The sequence below is a fragment of the Ahaetulla prasina genome, chromosome 7, assembly GCF_028640845.1.
Source record: "Ahaetulla prasina isolate Xishuangbanna chromosome 7, ASM2864084v1, whole genome shotgun sequence".
Classification (NCBI taxonomy): domain Eukaryota; kingdom Metazoa; phylum Chordata; class Lepidosauria; order Squamata; family Colubridae; genus Ahaetulla; species Ahaetulla prasina.
In genome coordinates, this window is record NC_080545.1 from 53,009,932 (window position 1) to 53,024,260 (window position 14,329).

The 14,329-nt window shown below is 34.0% G+C and overlaps 1 protein-coding gene and 1 pseudogene across 1 annotated transcript in view; both read left to right on the forward strand.

The window, feature by feature from the left end:
• NAV3 (neuron navigator 3) overlaps positions 1-14,329 on the forward strand; it is a 576,609-nt gene that overhangs the window by 492,599 nt on the left and 69,681 nt on the right. The window lies entirely within an intron of this gene.
• On the forward strand, positions 1,212-11,583 carry LOC131201818 (alpha-adducin-like; annotated as a pseudogene).

Sequence of the window (14,329 nt, forward strand, 5' to 3'; positions counted from 1 at the left end):
AAAATAAGTTTAATAATTGTAATAGGTAATTACTTTACATTTTTTGCTTTTGAAACATTTTAATTTACATTGTTTCTAAATTTTAAGTAGTGAATTATAATTAAGGAATGTGTTAGTTTTGTTGTTGCATAGTGAATGCTATTAATATTTTCACACATTAATATAAAATATGCAATAAAAGTTTGATACAAAAAATAAATATTTTGCGATATGTATCAGCTCCTAAAGGATAATAAAGAAACAAGACTAACCACTGTCATGATAACTTGCTGATAAATGCATTTTATCTTTAATTAATTACTTTTTCATATGTAGGAATTATTGCTTTGTTTTTTAAAACAAGAGCAAAAACATTTGTTTAAAGTTGATATTTGTAATCTTGAGCTAGAACTGCATAATATTACAAGCATGGATTAAAATTAAAAAAAAATATTTAAGAAAAATAGTATTATCTAATATAAAGTTCATTAGGCAATATTGAGCATTACATAGGTGTAATCAGATATTATTTAATTATTTTGCTCCATTTAGATTTTTCTTACTCTCGTGTTACTATCCAGCAATATGCTGGATGTAATATTTATTTAATACGTTTAATAATAACTAACAAGAGATTCTTTTCAGCCTATTCTTCCATTTCATATGTTAGTATTCAGTCCTTCATTTTATCTTTTGTATGTTCAAATAACAGTTCTCTGTACATACAACAATAATTTTTCAAAATGATGTTCAAGTCATTTGACAGAATTTATACGACTCTTTATTGTCTTATCTCTTCACTCCAATGCACTTTTTTCATGCATGAAGATACATTGGAAAAATGGCACTTTATTTTTCCAAGTTTAGTTTTTATACCAAAAAATTATTTAATCGTAGTATGTGAAATGAGTAATGAATTTTATATCTTGCGTCCTTGCCTGACTATAAAAATGTGGATGGGCAATGAAAAGATATAACTAATGTAGAGTCAGTAACAGAATGCCAGATGCCATTTCAAGATACAGCTATTACCTCTGATATCCTCTAATGGATTTTATAGCAAATAAGTGTCTTTTGACAGTATTTTTAAAAAACTATGGTGTTCAGCTAATTTGATGAATGAAGGAAGATGCTTAACTCTTTTACACAAAGTCCTCTAAGTAAACAAGCTAAATGTTTCTTGCAAACTTAAGAAGGAGGGCCGGACCGCCAGAGCAGCCTCGACTCACCTGGGCCGCCGTCGCTTCTCCACGCCAGCACTATTGAAACTGTACTATGAATGGTGAAACGAGAGCGGAGGTGGTAACTTCACTACCTCCAACAGCGCCACATAAAGAGAGATATTTTGACAGAGTTGATGAAAATAACTCTGACTACTTGCGAGAGAGGAATATAGCCCCTGATCTTCGCCAGGATTTCAACATGATGGAACAGAAGAAGAGAGTATCCATGATCCTCCAAAGTCCAGCATTCTGTGAAGAGTTGGAATCCATGATCCAGGAACAGTTCAAGAAAGGGAAGAATCCTACAGGGGGGTAAAAATTTTTGTAAAAACTTTTTCAATAAAAAAAAGAAAGAAAGAAAGGGAAGAATCCTACAGGCCTGCTGGCTCTACAACAGATTGCAGACTTCATGACAGCTTACGTTCCCAATGTCTACCCACCAGCTCCGCAAGGAAGCATGACTGCCTTAAACATGAGCCTCGGTATGGTGACCCCCGTGAACGATCTGCAGGGATCAGATTCCATCGCTTACGAGAAAGGGGAGAAACTACTATGGTGCAAATTGGCTGCTTTTTATAGGCTGGCTGATCTCTTTGGCTGGTCGCAGCTTATTTACAGTCACATCACTGTCAGAGTAAATGTGGAGCAAGAGCGTTTTCTGATTGTGCCTTTTGGACTTCTTAATAGCAAAGTTACCGCTTCCAGCTTGGTCAAAGTCAACTTCCAAGGGGACATCATTGATTGCGGAAGCACTAACTTGGGGATCAACCCAGCTGGCTTCACATTGCACTCGGCCATCTACGCCACCTGCCCAGAAGTCAAGTGCATCGTTCACATCCACACTCCCGCAGGAGCAGGATGCTCCTGCCCATCTCACCAGAGGCCCTGTCTCTTGGAGAAGTGGCCTACCACGATTACCACAGCATTCTTGTGAACAAGGAGGAGAAAGTCCTGATTCAAAAGAATCTGGGCCCCAAAAGTAAAGTCCTCATACTCCAAAATCGCGGCTTGGTATCCGTTGGAGAAAGTGTGGAGGAGGCTTTCTATTATATTCACAATTTGGTTGTTGCATGTGAGATACAAGTATGAACACTGGCCAGCACGGGGGGTGGGGCAGACAATTTGGTCCTGTTGGATCCCAGCAAATACAAATCCAGGCCTCACTGCCATGAGTCTGCTGCGGGGGATGGCACAATGCCTCACCCCAAATGGCAAACTGGAGAACAAGAATTTGAAGCCCTCATACTAATGCTTGACAATTTGGGTTACCGGACTTGCTACCTGTATCGATGCCCTGCTCTGAGGGAGAAGACTAAAAAGTTCAGTGAGGCGGAGATCCCCGCTGATGTCACCGGCTTCTCTTTTGCTAGTGACGGGGACTTGGGCACTTGCTCTCTTCTGAGGCTTAACTTTCAGAGACAATGAGAAAATAGAGGATTACCATACTCACATGATATAAGAACAATGTCAGAATTATGCCTTCATCCTTTCTTTCACTCTACAATTTCTACTTAGGCACCAGATAGCAGAGGTTCAGAATGCCCCCCCCCGCTCCTATTAATTTTGTTAAATTGCCAGATATGACTATAATAAGTATTTCTTCATTCATGATTTGATGTTATTTGATGTTATATTAGAATACGGATCTGATATATACTGCTAAGATCTAAGTGAGTGATGAAGGGGATACTCCTTGTGGTGATATATCAGTAAGAAAACGGCCTTGACAGAGATGTGCATGAACTGTTGCCTAGAAAAAAGGTGCTGACATGTTTTTAAAGTCCACAGTTGGTCTCAGTATCCAAATTTGTTTAAAAGTCAGCCTTCAAAGCAACTCTTCAAGTGTAAGAGGCATAATGATAAAGGACAATGAGCATAACTATAACTTGGACAAAAATCATTTGTGTAGTGCCACTTTAACACATGTCACCTTAGGTTTCCCGGAAATAAAACAGATAGACAGGCATAAGAATATAAATTCTTTATAATTAATTCCAGAATCTTATTCCAAATTTATCTAGATCCTTATAACATTTGTAACTTTCTAAAATCTAAGTTTTAATCATCCTTTTTCTGATAATTCCAAAAAACATTTTTTAAAAAATGTATGGTTAAAACTTACTTTCACTAGGTTTTGAAGGAAAGTCACATAGAAATGTAAAATATCAATATAGAGGTTTTTGACAGGAAAAATGTTTAATAAACAATTTCTGAAAGTGGTTAGAAAATGAATTATGCAAACCTAGTGTCCTTTCAAAGGTGCCAACTATGGTTGGAGCAAGATAGCTATTTCCTTATCTATAAACCTGCTGGAGATCACTATCTTCTTATCTCCTCACATGGAGCAGTTGTTTGGAGCACTTGCAAGCCATCTCAAGGCCTCTCCATGTCCTGAGAGGAAATATCAAGGAAGCTCACTTGTTTTTCATTCTGCCATGGTCAGTAGCTCTGCTTTTTGGAGATGTCTTAAGTTTACTCCAGAAGTCTCTTCAAATCTGTGTTTTTCAAATTTGGCAGCTTAAGAAATGTGAATTTCAATGCCCAGATTTCCCCAACCAAGTTTGAAAAAGCACTGTTATAGATGCTAAGGGCCAGAAAAAATTGGCAATTATCTTGCAAATATTCTAACAAGTCAGCAAAGTAGATTTAGCAGCTTGGTCTCTGTATATATCACAGAGCTTTTACATTGACCTAATTTAATATTCTTTCTTAGCAATATTGGAAAATAGATTCAGGAACATCTGCTGCAGTGATGAAAGCAGCCCTTGAGGCACAAGGGCCATTGAACTGCAGGTATATGTCTTGCTCTATATTGGATTACTGCAATACACTTTATGTGGCTTTAAAATGGTCTGGAAATTTCAGCTGACACAAATGCATCAACAAGATTTTGGCAAGGTAATACATGACAGGAATATACAATTTCATCTCCCACCTCACCCTCCAGGAGTGAAGTAAGAAATAGAGCTAGTGCTGATCTGTTTTGGGGTTTTATGTTCCACCATATGTTAATAAATAATATTGACTTAAGAGTAAGCAATAAGCTGTCCATATTATGTGTATGATAGTCAGGATAATTTATAAAAGGTTTCTTTAAACTAAGTAGTGAATAAATAGCATCAATGGTTTAATAAGTGTTAATACCAGAATCTCAGTATTTTGGTAATTTCTTGCTTCAAGCATTATCTTCCTATCCAGGAAGATCTAAGATGGCAGTTTTGAAGGACTACCATATTTGGGGACCACAAAGGTGGGCATTTGTCCACTGGTGCCCTGTTTCTCATTGGGACTAAAGCCTGTTGAGATTTAACCATTAAGACTTGGTTGGTTTGGGAAACCTTTGAAAACTAAAAATGGTATGGGCAACTAATGATTTGTAAGATACTAGACATTTTCATTTCTAACTCAGAAGAAAGAGATCCATGGATGAAAGAGAATCACTGAAATACTTTTTAGAATAGGAAAGGAAAATTGTTATGGTATTATACTGTATGGCTGACAGAACACCATTCAGGCAGTGAGGATCTATGGGATTTTTAGTGCTTTCCTATTTCCTGCAGTGTTCAAGGTCAATCTCTGTGGGAGCACCTACTCTCTGGAATGAACTTCCCCCCGGTTTACGCCAATTACCCGACCTTCGGACCTTTCGCCGGGAATTGAAAACCTATCTATTTATCCAAGCGGGACTGGCCTGAATTTTAAATTTTTAAATTTTTAAATTTTTTCAATTTTAATAATTTTATTGGGTATTTTAATATGGTCAATTTGACGGTTTTAATTTCGGCCTTTATTGAATAAGTTTTTTAATTGTTATTTTAAGTTTGTATATTTAACTGTTTTAATGTAGACTGTACACCGCCCTGAGTCCTTCGGGAGAAGGGCAGTATAAAAGTTTAAATAAAATAAAATAAAAATCTTGGTTCTACGTTAGTCTACAACAAATATATTAAATATGCTCACATTGCAACATATAGTGATGGGCCATTAAATTATCTGAATAATTTCTTCAGCAGGCTGACGCAACAAATAATGTGGATTTCCCAATTATCACCCTCTATATGATGAGTCTATAAGCATTTGATTAAAAAGTTGCTGGATAATTTTTGTTTTGTTTTGGGTTTTTTAGAGCTATAAAATTTACCCCAATAAAATCCTGGAGTGCATTAAAATGATGTACACAGATAAAAAGTGTGGGATATTTTAAATTACTTGTATACAGATTTCAAAATACTTTAGTCTCATAATAAAGCTTCAATTTTTGGAGGATACAGAAACAAAGGTAAAAGAATTATGAGTCTTTCCTTAATAATGGAAAACAAAAATGCATTTTCACAATGTTCAAAAGCTAATGAATGGAAAATTAGATCAGATAGTTAAGAGTTATTGCATATTGGCCTAAATTTAAACAAAGTTAATTGTAAGCATCGGGGTATAAACTTTGTATAATCTTGGATACAAGCAGCATGTTTGTAACTAACAAAAAGCATTTTAATTTTAATAATTTTTAATAATTTTAATAATTTTTAAATTATTTTAACAGAAGTGTCCCTTTAAGTGATTATTGCAGCATTTCTTGATGGAATTATTTTTATGTACATACAATATATATCTTGATCTAAAACTTGAAAAGCAGTTAATTATTATGCTGCTTATTCACTTGCATAAGATGGAACAAATCAGTATCATTTCCTGATTCTTTTAAAAAAATAACAAGCAAATTATTTTTAGTTATGCTGCCTTTCCAAAAATGCTTTCCTTTTTAAAAAATTAAAAAGCAAGTATCTTGAAGCTAAAAATGTCTCAAAATATTATATTTGTATCTCTAGAGAGTTTAGGAGTAAAATTCTAAACCAGTTTCAGTTCAGGATATTCTTTGACTGCTATATGAAAAATGGCTTATTCATTTCATTTACATATTAAAAGTTATTTCCATTTTTATTAAACTTTTTGAAAAAGCTATGCTAAGAAGTAAAACCCTATGCAATGCCATTTGTTGATAAGTTATTTATATTCTTAGTAGAGAATATTTTTGCTATGAAAATGCTGATTAAATCTGTTCTTTGACCCACAAGTAATACAGAGTTTCTGCCACAGTAGTTGTCATGCTTGGAAATGACAGGTAATCCATTATACTTGAGGTAGAAAGAAAATAAAGTATGGGTCTTGTGGCACTTGTGGGCATTTCCCTATGGAGACTGAATATATAGAAAATTAATGGCTCTAGGGGAGTTCCAGAATATTCATTGTCTAGTTTTACTTGCACTGCCCATGGCTTTATTTTTGTGTTGTCTGTGCTATTTTGAATGTGGCTAAATAGGTTTAGTGCTGTTGTTTATGATTTATTAGCAGACATGCCAAGGACAGTCCATTATAAAACAAGTGATGGATTGATTGCAGTGGGAGCTGGGCAGGCTTTGACGATTTGTTTGTTATTTTGCACAATTAAAAAAAAAAACTATGCCATTTTTCTAAAACAAAAAAATCTCCTTTTGGAAGAACCCAATTCAAAAGGAAGTTTGTGAACAAAATTCAACACTCTTTTTGTTGTCCAGTTTGCCTAAAAAGCATCATTTAATTTGATGTTTGATGAAGAAAGCTGCCAGAAAGTTTAAGAGTCCTCATGATCTATAAAATAGTACATTCAGCTGTGTCATGTTTTTGTGAACCACACCACGCTAAACAGGAAAAACTTCCAGCATATTCTATTTCAAATGGATATGTTTTAGTGATTTTGTCATTTATGAAAGTTAACTCAGGATTGGAAAGAAAAAGAATAAAATTAATGTCAATTGTACCTTCTATTGAGAAGTTCAATATGTAAAATGGAATCAATGGAATTAGCCTACAGTTCAAACTATCATGTATAAATGTATAAGTATAGCTATCTCTATAGCTCTCTATAGCTAGTATGATATCTTAATAAAACTACTATTGAGTAATATTTTGGTTACTAGTGTACTATGAGCACTAGTGTTCATAGGCAGTAAAATTAGGCATATTGATTACTAACATCTGCACTATATTAGAAAATACAGAGCAGATTGTATTTCAGTTTGATCCCATTTGGGTTTATCTTGATAATAAGTTTGGCTTGTGAAGTTATTCTGCTGTTTATCTCTTCAATGATGAAAGAAGAAACAAAACATTTCCTAATTCTAAATATAGGGGGAAAATCTTAATTATAGAACACTTTGTTTATATCTAAAAATATATTTATTTCAAATAAATTGAAAACATATCTTGGTAAAAATAGTAAAGTATCACAAAATGAATTCATCCCAGGTGTTTTCTTTCAAATAAAAAGAAACATGCTTTACCATTATCTTCTTCCAAAACATTATTTCAAGTTAATATTTTAGTCTATACTGTAGCTCTGGGAGCTGTTGATATTCTTCCATCCAAGTGTAACTTGGTATTTTTAAAACAGGCATCATTAGCTATACTAACACTACCTGCTATAAGATGGCTTTAATTTAGAAATATCTTCCAAGTTTGTGGTAAGAGTCACTTTATGCTGATAGTAAACCTGCCATCTGTTATTTATTCTGCTCAAGAGCTGTAAAAAGCAGTAGCATATGCAACCATTAAGATCAGCAATTATCTTCCATTCAGTGATGGGCCAGCCTTAAGGACTTTTGATGGTGGCAGTAAATGCTGCTCTGTCAATCTTATATAAGATAGGCTGTGGCAATGTGAAGCATAAACACATAAGGACACCACAGTTGCTGCTATCTTCCTGAAAGTAAGAAAGGTTGGTTGCATCCTTCCAGGTCTTTTCTGGTGAGAGAAAAGCAGCTGCAGGAATGTTGGGCTATAAAAAAAAAAAAAAGCAAATAAAATCATCAATCTTTGTCTTTGCTCCTTTTGGATGCTCCTGTTTAGGCAGACACACCAGTAATGGTTTTCACTTACCTTAGCTACTGGTTTGGAATTGTGAGCGCGCTTGCACGCAGTGCTTCTGCACATGCGCAGAGTGTCCATGATGACATCTGGTTGGGAGGGTGGAGCCTACCGCCGCTACCGATTTGCCTGAACTGGGGCAAACCAGTAGAAACCCACCACTGAGACACATCATAATCTTTTAGAAGACTTTTAATTTCATTATGCTCAATTATGTTTTTTTTTATTTCATTTTGTCACAACAGTATACACAAACATTGTCATTAAAAAAAACATATCATGAAGAAAATATATATATATATAAGTAAAGAATATGCATCAGCTATATTAATTTGATATAATGAAGGGAACAATAGGACAGGAACGGTAGTGCTCTTTAGTGCTCTTATGCACGCCCCTTATAGTCCTCTTAGGAATGGGGTGAGGTCAATAGTAGACAGTTTTTGGTTGAAGATTTTAGGAGATTTTGTTCTTGTGGTCTGCCATGACCTCTTTTTAATTACGGATTGTTTTATCTGTACACTTCTCAGAGTCATCAAGGTGTCAAAAGGGGCCTTGAAATGGGATGGAAGGCAAAGAAAAAAGGAACAGAAGATGGTGGCTCACATCTTTACAATTCAAATATTGCCCCCTTTTTTAGATGCACTGCAATGCTGCTAACCACTCAGGAATTTGGGGGATGGTGAACAGTATGAATGCCAATTTACATACCATAAAGAATGCTAAAGCTCATTGTTTCAATTTCAGGAAAAGCTGAAGAATAATTTTTAAATTTGGAAATGACATCCTTCTTTCAGACAATTAGTTTATTTCACAGCAAAAATTTAGAGATTTTCATAACGATGCTTGTCATTTAACATGTACAAAGTACTAGAAATAAGATTCTAAACAGGAAAGTTTAAAAAATCATGAAGTTGATTTCCTTAAAACTGCAGCTGTTCAACATTCCTAAAATAATTGGGTTTTGCCCTGTCAGAGTATTTCTAATGACTATTTCTTAGTGGCATGCAGTTTCTTTTAATACACTGTAGAGAGTTCACTCTTCATGGAACAGCTGGGTGGAAGAGCAATAGCCTTTTTCCTCTATACATCAAAATAGATAGATGGAAAGACAGACAAATACTCTATTGCAGTTATATACCAGCTCAGAAACAAAAGAAAAATGTATGACAAGTAAAAACCACAGTAAAAGCCAGTAATGATAAAACTGGTGCAATTGATGTGACATTTTTTTTTTACATATAGTAAAACAAACTTAACCATATTAAGAAAAATTGGTTCCCAGCCAGTTATATTGTACAATTAAGTTGCATAATATAGTGTCCGTTGAAATGTTGAATTATGACTATACAAATCACCTGAAAAGATCACAAGTTCAACTCCATTTATCAAGTAACAGCTGGGTACTATCCAGAAGCATGTCTAATGTGAACTATTAAAAATAGTTTTAAAAAGCCCCCCAACCTATACTGAGCCTGAATTGCCTACATGCAAATGCTACTTCCTCTCAAAACTGTATAATAGATAATTAACTGTTCTAATTAATTGTGTGGAACCTAGTGCAGATGGTTTGTAATGTAGGGAGAGGGAACAACATGAAGTCAATATCCAAAATGCTGTTACTATTTATTTGTAGGACAGCTAACAATGAGTAGGAAACTAATACAGTTCAGTAAAAGTAGATAGAAATTCCTTACAAATCCATTACAAATCCATAGCAGTACTGGCAATATTTTTCATATGCACATCACTTGTATAACAGACTATTTAAATCTGAGGAAGGTTCCTCAAATAGGCCCTCCATGAAAGATAGGAGAGAATGATGCTGGGAGCAATTAAGAGTGGCTGTCAACTGTTTAGGTTAGGATTGCCTTTCACCGTCTTTCACTCAAGACCATGCTGCCAATTTTCCAAAGTGCATTTAAACATTATTTTGATACTTTTCTTCCCTGGGGTGGAGGTGGGAGGTTCTGTTCCATGTATCACTCTTTTTAAAAATGGTGGTGAAGAGCTAAAAATAAGTTTATTCTTTCTTATGTTGTTAATTGTCACCAGAATATCATTTACTTTTTCATGTATTACCAATTTCAGTCAACTCCAGGTGGTTAACCGCATCACCTAATCTAGCTGATACAGTGACATTTGTGTGATATAGAAAGCCTGATCAAATCAATAGATTCAGTGTAGTAGTCCAAACATAAGACTTCAGTGATTACCAATACTACCTTATCCAAGGCCTATGTCTAAACTGTGTAAAAGCTCTCCTGACTTAACTACATCTGAGCATTCAGGAGCAAATCTGATTTTTAAAGAGAATTCAATTATGTCCAATACAGGTTGATAATCTGAAAATTCTTCATGTCTGCCAACATGTCTGTGGAGTTTCTCAATCATCCAGGTCATGGTTGTCCCAAAGGTGCTTTTCCAAAGGCACTGGATTTCTTTAAGAAAGTTCAGTTACCTTTTGGAAAACCACCTTTGGATGTCTGCCAACAATTTTCTTTTTCTTATGGATTAGATTAAGGTTCTGTGCTTCATTCACTTTATCATCTTTTTTAATTTATTAGTATTTGATTTATTTCTAAATACTATCAAACACAATGCTTATCAGATTATTGTTCTTCATTCTGAACCAGTTCACCTTTTTAGATAGACTTCAAAAGTATCTCCTTGAGGTGTGCATCAATCAAGAATTCCAAAGGCAAGGAGGACTTCCGGTTTGGCTCTGCTTCGTGCAGAAAGCAGCTATGATTTAGCTGCTGACTCCCTAGTCTGTAAAAGCTGTTAGGACATCGTAAATCAGTCCAACAGCTTGTATTCTTTCCTCCGGGCGAAGGAGGAAAGCTGAGCAATTAGATTTGAGGTTGAGATGCCCTTATCTGGTGGGAAGTTCTCCTTCTATAATCTGATAAGCTCCGGGCTAGGAGAGGCACTTGCCTTCATGGCAAACAAACGAAGCATCCAACCGCCACGACAAGAATTGATTTAATGACGGATTTAAACGTGGACGGAGCAAAAACTGGAGTTCTAACATCTGCTTGTAAGAAGATTGTGAAACCCTGAGGATTTATTGGCTGCGAAGATAGGAGAGAAGAAAGCAAATGGCGGTTTTGTGGAATGTGTGCTCTGAAAACGAAAGTAGAAATGCTTACTAACAGCTAGTGTTGAAGTAGAAGAAAGAAGATACATAGAAACATACTGACTAAACGGAAGATATGAGAATTTTATGATTTATATTTTTTCTCTTTTTGGGCTTGACTTGTTATATATATTTTAAATGGCTTTTAAGCAAATAGTGCCAAAAGTGTGTTGAAAAAGAAGATATATAGGAAGATACTGACTAACTGGAAGAAATGAGAATCTTATGATTTATATTTTTTCATCTTCCTTGGGATTATAGACTTAAAAGATAGGGTTTTTTTGAAATTTTCTTTTAAAATTTTTTCTTCTTTCTCTTTTTTGGTTTATTATTAAGCTATCCTTTTTTTTTTAAATGGCCTTTAAGCAAATAGTCCCAAAAGTTATTAAAATCTTTGAAATTTCAGCTGAAATTTCTTCAGCTCAGATTCAAAAATTAAAAGAAGAAATCAAAAGGAAGTAAGAAATTTTTACAGGAGTTTTGGAGAGTCATTTTTAGAAATAGATCAAAATTTGATGAAATAGAGAAAGAGATGTTGGATTTTAAGGAAATGGTGGAAGAGCAGAAGAGGAAATGAAAATGGTAAAGGATGCAATTGCAAATATTAAGTTCTTGTATTCAGATGCAGGATGATCTTGCAGAATTTAATAAAACTAATTTAGAGTTGCAAAGGAAAATAGAAGATATTCAAAAAAATCAAAACAATTGGAACTTAGATAATAAGATGGAAGATATAAAGGCAAAGGTAGATAGGGCAGATGAAGAAAGAGTAATATTACAATATAGATTAATGGAATATGCTATAAGGGTGAGGGGGTTGAAACAAAATAGGAAGGAAAATTTAAAGGAGATTTTTACGCAAGCCTTTGCACAGATAAAGGGTGTGAAGCCAGAAGATTTTGAGATTAATATTGAAAGAATTTATCGTGTTAATTCTTGGTGGGCAAGACAAAATAGAGTACCTAGGGATGTGGTTATTTATTTTACAACTAAAAAGGTTAGGTATGAAATCTTGCAAGCCTTTTATAAAAATAAATTTCAGATATTGGGACAAGATATAAAAATGATGAAGGAAATTCCTCCTAAAATGTTAAGAAACAGAAGAGAATTTGCTTTTTTGGTGGATGAGCTTAAGAAATATCAGATATATTTTAGATGGGAAGTCCCAATGGGTTTGTCACTGAATTTTAGAGGTAGAAAGTATTTTCTTAATTCAGTTATGAAAGCGAGACATTTTTATATTAATGTTTTAAAGAGTGGGAATCCTTTGTTGTTAGATGCTAAGTTAACTGGTTTGGAAATGATGCAAAATAGAATGGGAGAGGGGAGGAATGTTTAAGATGTGAATATGATGATTATGGTTAATTTTTGGAATTGATTTGTTTAGGATATAAATTATAGGATTTTGTTATTTGCTATTTGTATGGTATAAATCTATGGGATGATATTATTCAATTGTGAAGGATGGAAAGTGAAATTTATGAATTTAGATAATGTGGATGTAATGATTTTAACTGCTTACTGTTATATTGTGGATGTAGTTTAAATGATTATTTATTTTAATTGATACGTTTATAGATAGTAAAAGTTATGAAGTTAAGCTGGAAATATTATATTTGAGAGATTTTATTTGAAATGATATTTGATTGATGGAGTAGTATTGGAAGATTGGATATTAAATCTTACGACAATTGAAGAAATATATAAGTGATGACAATTTGAATTTGAGAAGCTGGATTGTAATTTAAGAAATGGACTTATGAAATTTGAAGGAATATATAAGTGGGTGAAAAAAAATTGAACTTTAGAAGATGGACTAATTTTTAAAATGGACTGTAAGAAGAACGGACATTAAATGTTATGGCAACTGAAGAAATATATAAGTGATAAAAATTTGAGTTCGAGAAGATGGACTGTAATTTGAGAAATGGACTTATGAAATTTGAAGGAATATACAAGTGGAAAAAAAAATTGAATTTGAGAAGATGGATTAATTTTAAAAATGGACTGTAAGAAGAAGTAATATGTGAAGTTGGTATTGCTTCTTTTTTTTTTCTTTTTTTTATTATTCTTTCCTATCTTTTTATTCTTAATGTGAAGGGATCTAAAGTTTTAAATTTTTAAAGGTGGGAGGTTATGTATATTTTGCATACTTTAGCTTGTGATTGTTGGTTATAATACCGGTATTTGCTCTGGGAAGTCTGGGGGAAGGGGAGGAGGGGGAAGGGGAAATGATACATGGATTGATTATTAATGTACAGTAATTTTGAAGATATGAAATTAAAAAAAATTAAAATGATATTGGGGATGCTCGACTGCCATTTCAGGAAGAAAAGGAGAGGAGTAGAAGGAGGGAAGAAAGTAGGTAGGAAAGAGTAGAGAAGGAGGAGGGGAATAAGAAGGTTAGATAGGGTGGAAGAAGGGTGGAAGAAGGGAGGAGTGGAGAAGGAGGAGAGGAAGTAGTAAAGTGAAGGAGATGAAGGAGGGTAGAGAGGGAAAGTAGTAGAGGGTAGAGAGGGAGGTTGTGTAGAAAGGAAGTGGCAATTGGGCAGGCCTGAATCAGTTATAAATAAAAATTAATGATTAATGATGGATAATAGTTTGTACATAAATATGATGTTGGAAAATGGAAATAAAAATTATTCAAAAAGAATTCCAAAGGCAACAATGGCCACATAGTTTTTCTTGAGAAATTCTAGATTATATTAAATCCTTAATCCCCATCATAACAAACCACCATAGACAATGAACAACAATAATACTGGTTATGAAGAAGTCTACTGATTATGGATTACTGAAAACTATTCCCCTCACTTTTAGGCAAATGTCAAAAGATCATAAAAAGCAAGATGAAATATGGTCTTGAAACACACATGGCAAGATACTGAATTGCACTGTGTTAATTTATATTAATTTATATCATGAAAACTGCATGCAAAATGCAAAATGAATGAAAATAATGTATTACTTATATATTATTAATGTATAATGTATTAATGTACATTATTAATATACTTATACAAATAATAATGTATATTATTTTCACTTTCAGTGTTCTTTCTGAGAAGACTCGAAGTAGTGCAGTTTT